Source organism: Chrysemys picta, chromosome 3 (assembly GCF_011386835.1).
Source record: "Chrysemys picta bellii isolate R12L10 chromosome 3, ASM1138683v2, whole genome shotgun sequence".
NCBI classification, from domain to species: Eukaryota; Metazoa; Chordata; order Testudines; family Emydidae; genus Chrysemys; species Chrysemys picta.
In genome coordinates, this window is record NC_088793.1 from 124,266,780 (window position 1) to 124,284,770 (window position 17,991).

Below are 17,991 nucleotides of genomic sequence, written 5' to 3' on the forward strand. Positions count from 1 at the left end.
CCCACCCTGTGACGTTTCTGCCTCTGTGTGACCTCTCTCTGGGGCATAGACTCATTTCTGGCAGCATTTCTGTAGCTCTGCACTTGGCTCTTTTATTAAAGTCATGGACTCTCTAGCACTCAGTGTATGCCTAAGTGTTCTTCAGTGGCGAAACCCTAGGTAGTTCAGCTATAACAGCCATCATCTTAGCTACCACCAAGGACTGATCGAGAAACCTTCAGAGTTAAAGCACGAGTCTCTACAGTTTGAGCTAAACAGCCAGGCTGTGGAGCTATGGGCTCTAACAGACCCATATTTCCAGTGGATTGGGTAAAAAGGGGGACATAGAATGCACCTGACCAGTGAGTTTCACATTTTCATCCTAGAAGATCAGAGGCCAATGTAGAATGGCAGACAGGGTGCTATGACAACACGCATGGATTATCACAGGGTCAGTGCAGATAGCAGGGTGAAGTGGAGGGCCTGAAAGGGAATTTAGCTCCCAGGTCATGGGGAGAGGAGATGGAAGCATAATAGGAGGTTGCGGGATACAGGGAAAGAAAAGAAAATTGCCAGACCTAAATTGTTCTATTTTAGTTTTTTAAAACACGTCCCAATAGCATGATATTTAAGCTATTTGCATTTCATTAGCCATATTCATGATCGCTAATATTTAAATAGGACCTCAAGCAGGATGGGTTATTCAAATATCCACCCAATTTTAATTGCAATAAGTTTTCAAAAGAGATGTATTTTTCAAGAGAGATTGACTTGTCAGCTCCATCTCAGAGCTAATAATACCAGTGCTATTATTGTGCTCTCAGCCAGAGAGCTACCGTGATGCTATGTAACCCTCTATTGTGTTCTTCCACTTAGTGAAAGAAGTAATTCATATAAAATTAATATATTTGTATTGTGGTAGCACTTGAAAATTCCAGTAAGAATCAAGGTCCCACTGACTTAGGCACTGTACAAACATGTACTAAAATATAGTCCTTGCCCCAAAGCACTTCCAACCTAATCAAACATGCAAAAATATATGTACAAATTACGTTCTCAAACCAACAAAGACATACACATGTCTAACTTTGTGTTCAGAGTGAGTTGAATGGGCTACTCACAGACATAAAATTAAGGGTGGCACAAAAAATTAAGGGTAACACGAGTGGGCTTCTAGTATTTTTCAGACCTTGTCCTTACACACACTTTCTCCCCTTCCCCAGGTTGACTTGATTGAAGAGACACAGGAACCTCTTGTGAAAATATATCTATGGCCCAGGAGGCTCCTTAAATACCATAAACAGAGTATAAGCTTTATTGATTATGTCCAGAGCCCCAGTTATTCAATGATTCTGGAGGCACACTACAGAAACACAACAGTTCAGCACAAAAGATGAAGTACAACTTATGTGAATGGTTCTACAGCTTTTTCATAATGCTGACTTCTTCATACCACAGAGATTCCCTCCAACACACCATCTCGTCTCCCAGTCCCCTAAAGCATGGCTCTCAAATGGTTACATTCTGCACTCTGCCGGACTAGGCTCCACGGACCAGAATTTGAGAACTGCTGCCTAGCCATTTATAACTACAGGGAAATGTCTTCAGAGGCAGAATATAACTGCCTAACTGGAATTTAGCCAGGACTCCTGGACTCACAGTCCTCCTTAGGTGTGTAAAAGCACCACAAGCATTTGTAATGGCCATATGTCATCCTCAAGAAATAGGTGTGCTAAATTCAAAATGTAATGCAAGTCAAAAGCAAACTCAGATCAGAGCTGGCCCAGCCATTGCAAAAATAATGACAGGGATAAATAGTTAGCAAGATGGGGAAAAATGCAGGAATAAATGCCTTCAGCAACTTGGAGAGATCCACAAAAAATTCAATCATAGTCCATTAATTTAGTCCAAAGTTATCTGACAGTGTCATGATATATGATTGGAATGTGTGGGTTTGGGGAAGGCCTGGTGGAACAGAATACTGATAATCTCATTGGTACCATGCAGATGAAAAGATTAATATAGCTGCTGCCTCCTTATCTAGAGAGCTTCAAATATTAATGACACTTTTAGAAATGGTCTGATTTGATCGATACAGTTTGTGTTAATGAAAGAAGAAATGAGTTAATCCAAACATTGACTTTCATTAAAAGAGATGATTTTTTAAATGTTCTGGTATTGAAACCCAGCAAGTACTCCCTCACCCCTGCTTGCTTTTTAAAAAAAATAAAAAGACATGTGACTACAGCATGGCAAGCCCTATGAAGTGTGTGGAGGAGAGACAACGGCTTGTGCGATATGCTGTAACTAGGATGAGAGTAACAGTGGATTTCTTATCTGTGGAAGCCATATGACAAATCATCCTGCAACAAAACCTTATTGTGCCTTATTCATTTTCTTGTGACCCAAATTGTGTGTCATTCCTGATTGATATGCTGGGTTTTTTTTTATTGTGGAACTGTGGGACCACATTGACAAAGATATAAGCTGGGACCCAGAGAGCAGGTTTTTTTGTGCCCATTCTGAATTCATTCCAAGGTCCCTGGAGGGCACATACACAAAGCCGTGAATTTGTCCACTGGGCCTCCAGCTCTCTTGATGCTTTGCATTAGTAAGACAAATGGCTAATTCACTGCAGCCAAATGTTCCACATTTCATGATTAAACACAAGCCTCCTCGGACTTGGCTTCATTTGTTTCCCTTGCAATGAAATATGTGCAGGTTTATATTTTTTCATTACTACATAAATACATGCAGTTTATAAAACACTGGAAGAATTATCAAAGTTAAATCTCTCACTAGTAGCATGGAAATGGGGGTTTGACAGTATTTTTGTAAGTGTCTGCTCCCATATATTTATTTAGTGGGGATATTTAATTATCTTTAAAGATTTTTTTTTAATTAATAATTTTTATTGCCTCAGGAATTCAATTGGATCTCGCCTCAGGTCTCTAGACATTAAGGGGCAGTGTGAAATCTTGCTGTTTCAACTGGCCCTAGTTATTAGAATGTATATATTGCTGTTAAGTATGAGTAGAATTGGTAGCACCTCTGTCACATTCTGGGATGCAGTCCAGACCAATGAAGAGTTGTGTTACCTCTTACCCTGTAACCCTGAGTGCCTCACAGCGCCTTGCTACTGTAGCTCTCTTCCTGGAATGCCCAAAGTCAGCAACAGGCATGCACTCTATGTCGATGTATTGGGCAGCCCCGGTCCATGCTTTGGATCGTTTGGATACCTGCCTGCAATACCACAGAGTTCCATTAGTCTCCTTGGTTAGCAGCTGGTAAAGTGGCTCCACGCTCTCCCCAGCAACAAATTCCCTCCCACCCCCCCAGAAATGTGTTCTGAAGTGTCCCCATCCTGTCCTGGAACAACCAGAGGAATGCAAAGGTTTATTGCTCCTTTAAAGAGTCACCATCCAACAGTTTGTTACTTTAATTGGAGTTACCAAACAGTTCAGTTCAAACACGGCACTGCATTGGTTTAGATTAAAAATAAAGCAAGTTTATTTCATTCCAAAGAGATGGATTTTAAGTGAGTACAAGTATAAGAATTAAAGCCAGAAAAGGTTACAAGGGAAAAAGATAAAACGCTTTCTAGTAACTAAAGCTTAACAAGCTAGATTTGCTTCAAGGTAAAATCTTCAGCATGTTTCCATCAAAATGGCTGACCCAACTTCTGGGTCAGGTTCAATCCCCCGAAGTCAGAGGACTGGTACCTTTGTCTTCTTAGAAGAAAGTGTTTTGGCAGTACTTTTTGTACTGACACTTTTTGTAAGTGTCTGCTACCATACAATTATTTAGTGGGAATATTTAGTTATGTTTAAAGAATAACAATTTTCATTGCCTCAGGAATTTAGTTGAATCTCACCGCAGGTCTCTAGACATCAAAGGGCAGTGTGAAATCTTGCTGTTTCAATTGGCCCTAGTTATTAGGATTTATATATTGCTGTTAAACATCAGTAGAATTCGTAGCCCCTTATTATACAGTTTTCAGTAGGGTAATCAAAGTAATTAGCAAAGCTAACTATAAACATTGCTAAGTACTAGATGCCATGAAAGCTTGCTTGATAGTCTTTATCATGTATGTGCCTTAAATACTCAGTGCTTATTTTCTGGTGTTGTCAGTACTATACGGCACCTGTGTATGATGTGTGCCTCATGAACTCTGATCCCTTGAACAAACAACTGATGTAAAAATCTGGTACAGGATTGTGTAGCAAGGATTGACTTTCTGTATTTTTACCCCTCTTTCCATTACAAATAGAGACTCTCAAACCCTCCTACAAGCATGCACTGCAGCCTGATTGTTTATCAATTAAGGGTTATTCTGCTGAATAGAAGCTTGATGTAATCATGACTCAGATGGGAAATCCCAGCTGCCATCTCCTGTTTGAAACTCCAACTCTTCTTACAGCAATCTAACGCTTTGGCTCCCCACATGGAATGAACTCCACTTCTTCCATCACCACCTACCCTTGCTAGGTCTTGTTTACACCAGGGATTAGCCCCAATTTCAGCAGTCAGTGGCCAATAACCAGTTGTAGACAAGGAAATCCCCAGTTTACACTGATCTATTTTTACCTCCATTTCAAGCTTACCTTCCTTAGAGGTTTTTAAGGTCAGGCTTGATAAAGCCCTGGCTGGGATGATTTAGTTGGGGATTGGTCCTGCTTTGAGGAGGGGGTTGTACTGGATGACCTCCTGAGGTCCCTTCCAACCCTGATGTTCTATGATTCTATGATTTACTATCATAACCAGACCTTATTAGACTGGTAAAGCGATACTATCAAGAGGTTTATCACCAAGTTATGGTTGATCACATACACTACAGCTTCAGTACACAGTCATTCTCAGTACTGTACAAACATACGGCAGTGCTCACAGGTTGAGAGTTTCCATTTCTAATGTAATTCTTGGTAAATAATTTTCTTTTTAAGAGAAAAACAATCTGGCATTATTGTTTGTTTGTTATATAGGTACCTACTAAATTTTACATGTTAATAAAATTGTCCTGTGTTATATGTCACTCTGTTCAGGAGACTAATAGCAAGAAATAACCATGGCAACACAGTAATAACTGGTACCTTTTGAATATCTTTAAATAATTTTTGAATAACTTCTTGACAGTTACTGTAGCCAAAATATGTATGTATTTTTCACAAAATATATGTTATATTATTGTCACTGTAAGCAACAGAGATAGATTATAGGTAATTTCCACTTTTAACTCCTGTTACTATGGTAATATGAGCAACTGCCATTACTTCAGAGCTTGTTACCATGGTTATTTCAGGTAATTTCAGGTTATTAATGCCCTTAAACCTAAAGTGATACTCCCTTCTTCCCCACCCCCACTGATGTTGAGTGAAATCACAGTTCATATTTAGGGGGAAACAACACAGCTCTCCTGAAAGAAGAGAAGAGACAAAAGGAATTGTATATCCTTTGACCTCTGAATGAAATGCTCATTTCCTCATCCTGATGGCAACACACTCTCTCTCACGTGCGCAAACACACAGTCTGCAGATGAGCAGTGGTGCTTGCTTCACTTACTGGTGAAAAGCAGCTGTAACCATCCTTAGCTGAAAAGAAGAGATGTGAACTTCCAAATCCCCTATGGAGTTATGGAGACTGGTTATAAGGGACTGATTTACCCACTTCTTACAAGTGATGGCTGAGAAGATTGCTTGTTCTGAAGCAGGCTGTTTCCACACTTCCCTAGCAACAGTTATTTGGGAGCCTGTTCCTGCTCATGCTGAAGGCACATAGAGTTCTGTCATTAATTAAATAGGGCTCCGATTGAGTCCTATATCAGGATCACCTCACTTAGCATAATCAAATGAAAAAGTTGAGGCAGGCCCGCATGATCTTTAATCATAATACAGTAGGACACCTGGCTCTCTCATGAGGAACCACTCCAAGTTCCTGAGTTTTTAAAGCTGGCTAGGATGATTGGATTCAGAGCCTTCCCCAGGAAGAAAGGATAGGTACCATATGCTGGGTAACATCATCAGAAGACACCAGGCCTGTAAAACTAAACTGGCTCTTTATTACCAGAACTATTTACAGAAGTGCTGCAATTGCAGCTACCATTCCAGGCAAATGCACACACACTAACTTCCTGGTACCTCCTCCAAACTTTTCTCTTCAGGACCCTCTGCTCCTCCCTCCAAGTTCCATGCAGGTTGCTGCATCTTTCCTTTCAACATTTTCTGTTGTCGTGTCTTTTGTGCATTTGCTGACTTACTGGAGCCAGAGGTTACAAGTACACAGCCCACTTCAGGGATATGACCTTTATTATTAACCTATTGTGGTCTGTTAGGCCTCATAGTCCTTCAAGTATGCAGGTCTTCGTACCAGTCTCCCATTTCTTGTCTGTGTTATTGCTGTTGGAAGGAAACTTATTGCCACACGGTGGCTGCCTTCATTCTGTCAGGTGGAGTCCTGTTGGTCCTCAGTGTTACTCACATACCTCATTTCTAACACTCCTACAACTGGCCAGCTGATGGTCGAGGCTTTAGGTCTTCCTGGTCCTGATCCCGTCTGTCCTGATGGGCCATTTGACTGCCGCTACACTACCGTTGTCTTCAGTTTATCTCCGCAGCTATCGTGAGTCTTCAGAAATCTCCTATAATGTATATCTGGCTGCAGCTTGGACTGTTGCCATTTTGCCATTGCTTTGTGTGACTGTTTGATGGTCAAACCCAAATCTGTTCATCTGTGCATAGTGGCCTCAGGTCCTTGACTCCTTTCTTACAGTAGGCTGCCTCCTTAGCTTGGTGTTCTTTTAGCTTGTTCTGTATGCTGTCATTACTTCAATGGGCTGCAACAGACTATCCATTAAGGGAAGTAGAGCCTTGGTTCTCCAGATCATCATCTAGGCTACTATCTAGTCCCTGGGAGAGTGTAGAAGTAGCATTGCCAGGTTGGGATCCTTTTGGTCTGTTTTGCCTTTTCCATCACTCTCTTGGCTATCTTTACAGTTGTGTTTTGGGGCTGGGAGGTTGTAGAAATTTTCTACAATTCTAGTTTTATTCTGATGCAGGACAAAAATGTTGTAACTTCTAAATTTTTCACAAAGCAGAATTCCTGTTTTCCAGTCAGCCCCACACACAATGGCTGAAATGCTTTTGTTTTTCCTGTTTGTTTTTCCTTGGCGTTCACAAAGTCCTTCCTTTCAGGAAATGATGTTTGTTCCACAACTTTCCTTGAGTTGCTTCAAACCCCTAAGTGCAAAACTCTTTTGACGCAGTATAGATCAGAGTTACTGGTCTTTCAAGCGGATACATTCTTTCTCATCTAAGATGAGAACATCTGTAGACAGTAATCATATAAATGGCATCTGAAGCTATTTACACCAACCCACTCTAGAGTGCCATTATAGCTAGTGGAAGGGCACCAACCTAGCCGAATACATTACTGAAACTTCTTCCAGTACACAGCCCCTATTTGCAGGCTTGCAGCACAAAATTCAAAGAGGCTTTCTCAATCTCCCTAACCCCCCTTTTCGCTCTTCTGACCTAGGAAGGTTACGACAGTGAGGCGCCTCATAAACTTGAGAGAGTAGAAAGCAACACTACTCTGTCCAGACTGCTTCTTACCTAAGAAATGTTGCCCTTCCCTTTCTAAAGAGTAGCCATCAGCATGTAAAAGGACATCTTAATTTTTATCCTTTTGAACTAGTGGCACACAGCTCTTTCACTTGGCTATATTGTTCCTTTTAATTTCCCTTTTCTAAGCAGCACTGGACTATACTATGGCAAACTCCTGGCATTTTATTATTCCCATATGAGCTCAGTCAGGGTGGGACTGTGTATGCAGCACTGAGAATTGTTCTGGACCCCCTCCTGTGCATACCAGCTGTGCTCTTTCCACAAGTGCTGCTGCTGTTATGCTTTTAATCGCATGCCTCTTTTGCGCCTCACAACACCACCTATGTATTTGCTTTTCAGTCTGCCAAAATAGTCTCTGACCCGGACAGATTGAACAGGATAAATGGGGAAGACTCCACTATCTGCTTTGTATATGTGCTCCTAATATTCCTTACTCCAAATTTTTAAAACTGAAAAGAAAAAAAACCCACACTCTTTTACTCTTCCCCCCCCTCCAACATTTCAGTCAGTGCTCATTTCAGCCTAATTACAGAAAGCCAAATATGGGAAGCTAAGCTGCTCCCACAGTAAGAACCCAGCCACAAAATCTATTCATTTGCATTACAGTGATTACCACTTTGCAGTCATCTGGAAGCTCCTTCTCTCAAGAAGATTCTTCCCCCTGTCTCGCATATCATCCTTTGGATTGGATTTTTTTTTCTTTTTTCTAACTTTGGCACAGAGCACTCAGGGAGCTGATATGGAAAATACAAATTTTGGTCCATTGCTCTTAACCTTGGGTACAGAATTGTGTTCTCCCTTGCCAGGGAAACAACTCTTGGAGTGAGCTTTTCAAAGCAAGCTACAGCACTTAGAAACATCCCTTCCATTAAAGTTAATGGAAGATGTGTGTCTAAATCCTTTAGGCTGCTTTGAAAAGCTCAGCCTAGAAGGTTAAGACATCCCTTTCAAAAAGGTCTCTCTTCTTGGAGAGGTGGAATTTATTCATACAGGCTACTAAAGTCCCTTGGGAGAAACCTGTCTTTTCACTGAGAGATCCAGGGAACTTAGAAGATAGTGTTGTAATTTCTTTTCTCACAGCCAAAACATAAACAAATCCCAGTACTCAGGAGATGAGCAGCATGATTGCCTGTGCCTTACCCTTTATGTCATCACTAAAGCTTGTGCAGAATGAGTATAAAATTGCACCAGAGTAGGAGAGTAGCATTTTACACACACTTTGCAAGGGTGGGAGGCAGGATTTTGTGATCACATGGCTCTAGCAGCCTCACTCCCCTTCCAGGAGCACCAGGTCATCTGAAGCCCTCCACAGAATTTCTCAGGAGCAGTGGCCCTTTAAAAGACAGCCCCAGCATTGTTCAAGAAGGAAAGAGTCAACAAGCAGGAGCACCAAACCCAAGAGACTAGCTGAGTTTCCGCTGGCCTCCAGCAGAACTAGGGCTTTGGAGGCACTCGCTATCAACAGCCCTTCTTCCCTCCCAGCAGTTCAAGGGTGCCTCAAGGATGTTTCTTGGTAGTTTTGTATGAATGGGAGATTGACTGTGTGGGTGAGGTAGGTTTGGGAAATGTAGAGTAACTGACTCAGAGCAGTGGACTCAGTGATGGGCAGGAACCAGAGGCACAGTGACAGTCCTGGGTCACAGTGACACAGAGCATGTGCTTCATAACTGAGCAACAGGCCCTCTTGCACCTGATGCCTGCCAGGGTTTACCCCCAGCTCTTTGTACAGCAGCAGAGTGTGGGAGAGCCCTTAAATTGGGCAAACATCTCCTGCATTCTCCTAATCTATTCACATTTTTCAAATGTGTGAGTGCCTAAATGAGCCTAAATAAAAGATTTCAGATGGGGGTTGCAAGTGCTCAGCACTTCTGAAAGCCAGGTCACTTCTTTAGGAGCTGAAATGTGGATTTAGGTGGCTAATTTTAGTCACCCATCTTTGAAGATTTTGGACCCAGGGCTGACCCCCTCCCCCTTCACCTCCCTCACTTCCATCCTGGAGTTTTTCATCTGTTGTACATCTTTTTTCTTAAAAGTGACAATTGTCAGTGGAATTCTTTCCTGATTCTAACTGGATGCTGCTGCTAACGAGGCATACAACCTTTGTGTCCATTATTATTTCTCACATGAAGAACAAAGCAGCTTTTTTATTATAAATCAATCCCTGAGAATCACCACTATCTGAAAAATGTTAACAATTATACAATAATTCAGGGATTTTGAAATTAATTACCCTGTGTGTGAACAGATTAAGAGAATATTGTCTACGTAATTCAGGAGAAAACTAATTAAGCCTACCATATAATGAGCAATGATGCTTTCTCACATCTGCCAACAAAACCAGTCACCATCCTCTATTACAGACTGATATGTTTTCTATTCAGTATGCTATAGGGATGATTGAGCACCATAAATTATGTAACCATAATCAACAAACGCTAATATAATATAAGAAGCCATAGTTCTCCTTGTGCCCAGAATCAAACTACAGTGGTGTCAAAAACAGAACCTTTTCTTTTGAGTTTGTTACCCATCCAGCATAATTAAATCAAATCAACAATCCTTCCAAAATGACCCCAAAGGTATCAGAGAGTCTTAATTTGCTGCCACTCCTTTGCACTTCAAGGGTTTGATCATAAACCCATTGAAGCAGAGTGGAGTCTTCCCGTGAGATTCAATGAGCTGTGGATCAGGTTTCTAATGATCAATTTTTTGTAGGTTATAGTACAAAAAAAGTGGTAGCCAAACTGTTTCTGTGATATTTGGCAGGATTTTATTATTAATGAGCCATCTTTTCTTATTTTGTAAAGTCGATCCAAAGATTAAGATCTTATTTATAATCCTCCCACCACTAAAACTCACTTTGTCATCAATATAAGGTAACATTTTGATAGGTTTAATGAAAGATGGCAATTGCTTAATAAAATGTTGAATAATCATGAATTGACAGTTGGCAGTTGGCAAAAACAACCTAAATCCAGAGAACTCTGATGTTTGCTAGACAAATAAACTAGACTAATTCCTGGTGTAATGCCACTGAAGTCAAGAGAGTAAAATCAAGGATGAATTTGTTCCATAAGCTATTAACCAGATGCACACCTAAAACCAGAAGCTCAATAATAGTGTAATGATTGTGATGGAATTATTCACTAAATCCAAAACTTAACTATGGTCCATGTAACCTTTGGTTAAGATTCCCTCATGGAACGGAACAAATCATCATTAAAACAAAACTGATGATGCTGTTGCACTATATCCATCAAATACTATGCTGACAGATATCCAAAACTCATTCTCCTTTTTTAAATCTCACTTTGTAGGATTATAGTGAGTTAATTTTTCAAGTCTTGTCAACCTCAGTTCAAATCTTGTTTTGCAATCCTGGTGAAAATGGGCCAAAGTCATGGTGAGTCTAGGGAAGTCTGAAATGGTATAGTTTATATACTGATATGATCAGAAGAAGGGGCCACCAGTTTATTCTGACTTACCTCTGAATTTGACCCAAATTTGTGGTGTGTTTATCATGAAGACACTGGGCTCAATCTTGAACCCTGCTCCAACTACTTTTGCACTGTTCCATAAACCCTGAACTTTTTAGCGACACACTAAAACCCAAGTTCCCTTGACAGAGGCCATCAGAAACCAGAAGTCTTTAAAGCAAATTAGTAGAAGAGCTCAGAACAGAAATCAGATTCCATGCAGGTGCTGCTTCCCCAATCAAGGTGAAGGGAGTATTTTGATGGGGAAATGAAGCAGGAAGATCTTTTACCCAGTCTCATATTTCTGTGTGACATTTTGAAAGGGATCCTGACCAGGTTGGAATAATTCAAGGGTCCAAAGAATTAAATTCACAGTTTGACTAATTAGCTACATACAGTGTGACTTTTCTTAGCTTCTCACTAAACATGGAAAATTTCAGGATGAAGAGAGAAAGTTTCAGAAAGTTGTTAGTGCCTGAAAACAGGAGACTGTAGTGGAAACTATTTGGCAACCTTATCTAAAGTAGGTTGTGACCAAGACTCCACTATAATACAAAAAGACAGAGATATCCTCATATAATAGGAAATAGCTTACATATTACCCAGAAAACAAATACTTTCAGTGCTTCAAGTCCTCATGAAAGGGAGACATTGAGAAATAGCAAGATTACTAAATAATTAGGCCCACAAAACCATCCTCATTTTTCCTTCTGACAGAATCTTCATTTCTTGTGAGTAACACATGGTCATTATTCATTAGTCTGATTATTGGATGTAACCTGGAAATGAATTACAAAACCTGAAAAATGTTATTTTGTCAAGACCCACACATCCAAGAGCACTCAAGCAGTGCCTGATTAAACTACTAATAGAGCACTACCACTGTATGAAACAAGCATCTCTGCAGTGGTCCATCACTCTAAGGATTACTCATCTTCAGTGAATAACCACTGATGGCATCTTTTTTTTTAAATGTATGACTTGTATGCATATTACACCATATGCACTCTCTCACACACTTCTCTATTCTAACTTAGTATATATAGTATGGCTTCCTTCCTGTGAAAATCTGTAACTGCTATAAGCATTTAAAAAAAAATCAAATGTTGCGGTTTTCATCTTGCTTTTCTCCCTCTCTTGCTCCGTTTCTGTATGTCCCCCAGTAATTTTAAGGATCACATCCCCTCACCCCAGGAAAGCCTCCCAAAAGATTATGAGTTTCAACTCTGAAGTTGCTTGTCATCATTCCATTGTGGGGAGGGGAGGTTTGCAACCTTCATCTACACTCCTCTCTCCTCCCTCCCCCACTACTGCACAGTGGGCAGAGAATTAGCCTCCTAAACCAGCAGATGTGCTGTGATCTACACAGATCAATACACCTGTGACAGCCCAATATTTCCCTACCACTACCTCCCTGCTCCTGGCCTACCACTGGCTGTTTCCTCTTCCCGGTTGCACAGGGTGAACCACTTGTAGAGAATGCTCTTAGGAACAGCATTAACTCCTGATCCAACTGAATAGTTACAGGATCTGTAAGGAAGCATGCCACAGAGTGAGGCCCCCTCCTGACTTTACCTCACCTTCCTTGCCTCTGAATCCATGCAGAGGCCAGAATTTATGGAGAAGCTTCTACTGGGACCTGCTCAGGGGTAGAGGAAGTGACCATGCCACAGAAACAGAACCTTTTACGCTGCCATCACCTTTTCCCCTACCCACCAGCTTTTAGCAGGTTTGGCTTCCTTCTGCTTCAGAATATGGAAGGCAGAACAAGTCCCTAAGTATATTGAAGAACAACTATTTATTTCATTCTATGCCTTCATTATCTATTGCTGCCATTAGAACTTGACAGGAACTTGGGGCTGGCAGTACATTACACACCATATTTCTTTGTATTTACCCTTGATGCACTGTTGGCAGCCTCTCAGCTCCCTGACTTTGACATCATCCCTCCCTTTGTGTACTCTCAGAATTTTCTTCTGGAGAGCTCATAGAATCAAGTTTTTAAGACCAAATACAGTAGATGAACGTGATCACAAAAGCTCTACATCATCGAGGCTGCAAAGTGCAGTCTCCACTCTCATCTGTATTAGGAATGCCATCAAAAATGGATTTCCAGAACTACTAACACACAATTCTTGTTTCCAGTTGGCATAAGTTTTCCCATTTTATACCATGTTACAAACCTGCTGTAGCTGCTCCTTGAGTTGCGTGGGATCTTCATCATGAAGATATTATTAAACATGGACTTTCACAGAGTTTAAATGAAGAGAATCCCTGCTCTAAAGTGCACATAGCGTTCTTGAAATCATTGTTTTTTAGCAACAGCAAAAAACAGCTAACAATAGTCTACAGTATTGTTCATATATAAACTTTCCATTGCTGATACCAATTGCTCACCCTAGTTAAGTAAGCCAAATGTATTTTGATTTAAAATGTATACAGTCTATATATTGCATCTCTGAAGGATGTAGGCCTCATGATATACAGCACTCATCTTCTCTTTACAACTAGATGCTTCATTGGTATAACTGTTTAATGTTCAGGTATTACACGTTTAACATGGTTTGCACATACATTTAAAATAAAGTATATATTACAATGTAAATATTCTATGACTGGATAATACAATGGCCTAATTCCTATGGCCCCATTAAAGTGAACTACCATGGATTTCAGGAAGATGAGTATTTGGCCCAAAGACTACACCACAATAATTAGTTAATAAGGGTTCCCTAGTGTCTGACAGTCGGGGTCCTGTTCACAATTCTTGTGACAGAATCACACAAGTACTCAGATGTCCAGCAAAGTAAAAATAAATTTCAGATCTGATCCTTTTCAAATTACTTTCTTTAAAAATGTTGGGCAAGATTGTATCTATTAGGCCCAGCTATGCATTGGCAATGGTGCACTGCCCCAAGGAGAGACAATCAAAGGAATTTATTTTACAGTGTCACAGACAAATCAGCAAAGCACTTATGCATGTGCCTAAACTTGAAGCATGCACTTAAGTCCCTGTGATGGGGCAGTCTGCCCCTCACTAGCCCATAAAGGGTTAATAGAACCCTAGGGAGGCTGTGCAACAGACAGCCAATTGGGAAGGACCCAAGGGAGGCTGTGCAGGACAGCCATATAAGAAGAGCCACAGGGCAGAACAGGGCAGTCATTCCCTGGAGCTCGGAGAGGAAGGAGGGCTGGCTGCCTTGCAGGCAGAGGGCAGCTAGCACCTTGGACAGAGGAGTGTTGGGCAGGATCAGAGGAGCGAAAGTGAACTCCTGGCTGACTGCTGACAAGCTGCAGCCCTGAGACAAGGGCAGAGAAGGTGCTGAGGCTACAGGGAAGTGGCCCAGGGAAGTAGACTGTGAGGTTGGAGGGAACGCAACACGTGGCTGCCATCTACAGGGTCTCTGGTCTGGGACCCAGAGTAGTGGGCGGGTCTGGATCCCCCCCTGCTCCCACTCACCACTGAATGAGTGGCTGGACAGTGGACTGCTGTTCCCCCAGAAGGGGGGGAGAACTGAGTGACACACAGCTGGAGGGCTGTGACCTGAAGAGGACACTATGTTCTTTGGGACAACATGCTTCCTGGAGTAGACGTGACGGCGGCGAGACGTCACCAGATGAGGGTGCACTGGCGAACTAAGCAATTCCCAGGACAGCCAGCAGGAGGTGCCACAGCGAGGAGCTGAGCCCCATCACAGTCCTATTGAAGTCAATGAGACTTAAGCATGTGCTGCTTATGTCCTTTGATGAATAGAGATAACTTTAAGTACATGCTTAAATCTAAGCAAGGGATTGAGTGTTTTGCTGACTCAGAGCCAGCAGTTAAAATCCTTTCTATATATAAATAATGGAAGCAAAGAACTTTGTACAAGTCTCTTGACTCTTGAAAACCATGACTCTTTTCTTTGCATATTAAGCACTCCAGGCAGCAGATTTTAGTTTTCAGAATGGAGAGAGGTAAATAGTGGTGTCCCCCAGGGGGCTGTACTGGGACTAGTCTTATTAAACATATTCATACATGATCTGGACAAAGGAGTAAACAGCGAGGTGGCAAAATTTGCAGATGATACAAAACTACTCAAGAGAGCTAAGTCCAAAGCAGACTGCAAAGAGCTACGCAAGGATATCACAAAACTGGATGAGCAAAGTGATGCACATTGGAAAACATAATCCCAACTATACATATAAAATGATGGGGTCTAAATCAGCGGTTACCAGTCAAGAAGGAGAGCTTGGAGTCATTGTGGATAGTTCTCTGAAAACATCCACTCGATGTGCAGCAGCAGTCAAAAAAGCATACACAATGTTGGGAATCATCAGGGAAGAGATAGACAATGAGAGAAATATCATATTGCCTCGATATACATCAATGGTACGCCCACATCTTGACTACTGCATGCAGATCCGGTCGCCCCATCTCAAAAAAGATATATTGGAATTGGAAAAGGCACAGAAAAGGGCAACAAAAATGATTAGGGGTATGGAACAGCTTCCATACGAGGAGAGATTAATAAGACTGGGACTTTTCAGCTTGGAAAAGAGCTGACTAAGGGGGGATATGATAGAGGTCTATAAAATCATGACTGGGTGTGAAGAAAGTAAATAAAGAAGTGTTATTTATTTCTCATAACACAAGAACTAGGGGTCACCAAATGAAATGAATAGGTTTAAAAACAAACAAAAGGAACATTTATTCACACAATGCACAGTCAACCTGTGGAACTCTTTGCCAGAGGATGTTGTGAAGGCCAACACTATAACAGTGTTTAAAAAATGAACTAGATAAATTCATGGAGGGTAGGTCCATCAATGGCTATTAGCCAGGATTGGCAAGGATGGTGTCTCTAGCCTCTGTTTGCCAGAAGCTGGGAATGAGCTACAGGGGATGGATCATTTGATTGATTACCTGCTCTGTTCATTCCTTCTGAAGCATCTGGCATTGGCCACTGACAGAAGATAGTATATTGAGCTAGATGGACCTTTGGCCTGCCCCAGTAGGACTGTTCTTATGTAAACCCACTTCCTATCCTGAGGTCAAGGTTTCTCAGCAAGTCTGAGACAAGTATTGGGATTGTTTCTGGACTCATTCTGCCAGGTAACCCTTTTTCTTACAATCAGTACCTGCAAAAGAGGCTGTTTTATGTTAAAATTCCTAAATGCTTCTACAGTGCATATTGCATTTACTTCAAATAGTGTTTTTTGAAATATGAACACGTGAGGGGATGGGGAAAGAAATATATACCCATAATATAAAAAGATACCATTTCTCCTGACATTCGGAGATCTGCAGGAGAAAGCTCTAAGTCGTGTAGTCAGTGTGTCAAGTGGCAGATGCTAGCAGATTAATTCTCAGCTGCAGTATGCAGTTTATGTTAAGTGAATGCATCACTATGTAATTGTATGAATGCATATTGACAAATGACTGATTCTTTGTAGTCCTTCTGAATAGAAAAGACTGTCATAACAAATTGCTACTGTTCAGAAACAGGTATCTAGAGAAAGCTGATACAAAGAACTCCAGTGATTCTTGGCCAATGCTTTACATAATAGGGGCAAATCATCATTGTTTCCCTTAGTATTTATGGTTCTGCCATCCATCATGAGAATTCTTTTGGCATTCATGTGTACTTCCATAGGAACTCTACTGAAATTTAGAATTGCCATCAATTAATGTCCATTTACCATAAAGCAGTTTTGATTTATGTACAGTTGGACTATTGAGGTGCAGTGCAGCTGTCACTGGAAAGTGAAACTACTATACCCCAAGGCAGTAGCAGCTTTGATTTTTCTGTGTGAAAGAGAATCTCCAACAAAGGGTCACATTTAACTTCTCTCATATTGCTGAAAAGAACTTTGACCCTGATCTGTACTAGCTCAACAGAAACGTCATACTTAAGTTATTGAGAAGGAATCAGTGTATTCAGTGTTTAATGTGAAATTTCACACGAATTGTATTCTCATTCTCTTTTCTTATTTCAGAAGAGTAGAGAGAAAGATTTGATGCTAGTTAATCAAGAAGGAACATTGTTGTTTATAGGTACAATACATATTCATAATTATAATTTTTACTATATCTCCTTGTAGCTAAAGGTAACCACCAAAAGAACTTCATGTTAAGTCAATTAAACTATGTAACAACTTATTAAAAATAAAATAAACTTTCATCCATTGTTTAAGTTCCTTTACTAGCAGTGGTCTCCATTCAGGTATAATTCCAAGATCCATTATTCTGGGCAAAGATCCTCATATGGGCTTTAGTGGCTGAGATACTTCATAGGTGTGATACTTATTTAAGATCAGCAATGAGCTGTATTTGCATCAACAATGGAGCTCAGTCTTTTACCTTTAGCTACATGAAGGACGACCCCCCCCCTTTTTTTAAAAGACATTTGGGTGACAATTTTGGAGAAGTTATAGTGCAATGGAGGACATTAATACAGTAAATATGCATAGGAGGTTTTGTTTGTAAAGTACTTCAGTATTGCAGAAAAAAACCCACAACCCTAACAAACCTGTGCTTATTTACCACGAGGTATCCGATCCGATATAAGGCCAAATCCTGTAATCTTTGTCTGAGTAAGAATTACAAACTTGTAGGGATGGTATTGGGATAGTGACACTTTCTACAAATTAATCAAATGTTTCTTATTTGAGGAAACAATCAGTTGCTCGGGACATCTGAGGTATATTTTCAGCACTCTGCATGAATAGATACAAAATAGTAAGTGTGCCTGCTAATTCCCTATCGCACCAGGTACACAGTATCCTCGGACTACACAATATCCTCCCTATGGCTCTGATTCAGCAAGATACTTCAGGGCATGCCTAACTTTAAGCACATGAATACTGCTGACTTAAATTGGAATATTTATGTGCTTAAATATAAGCACATGCTTCAGTGTTTGTCTGAATTAGTA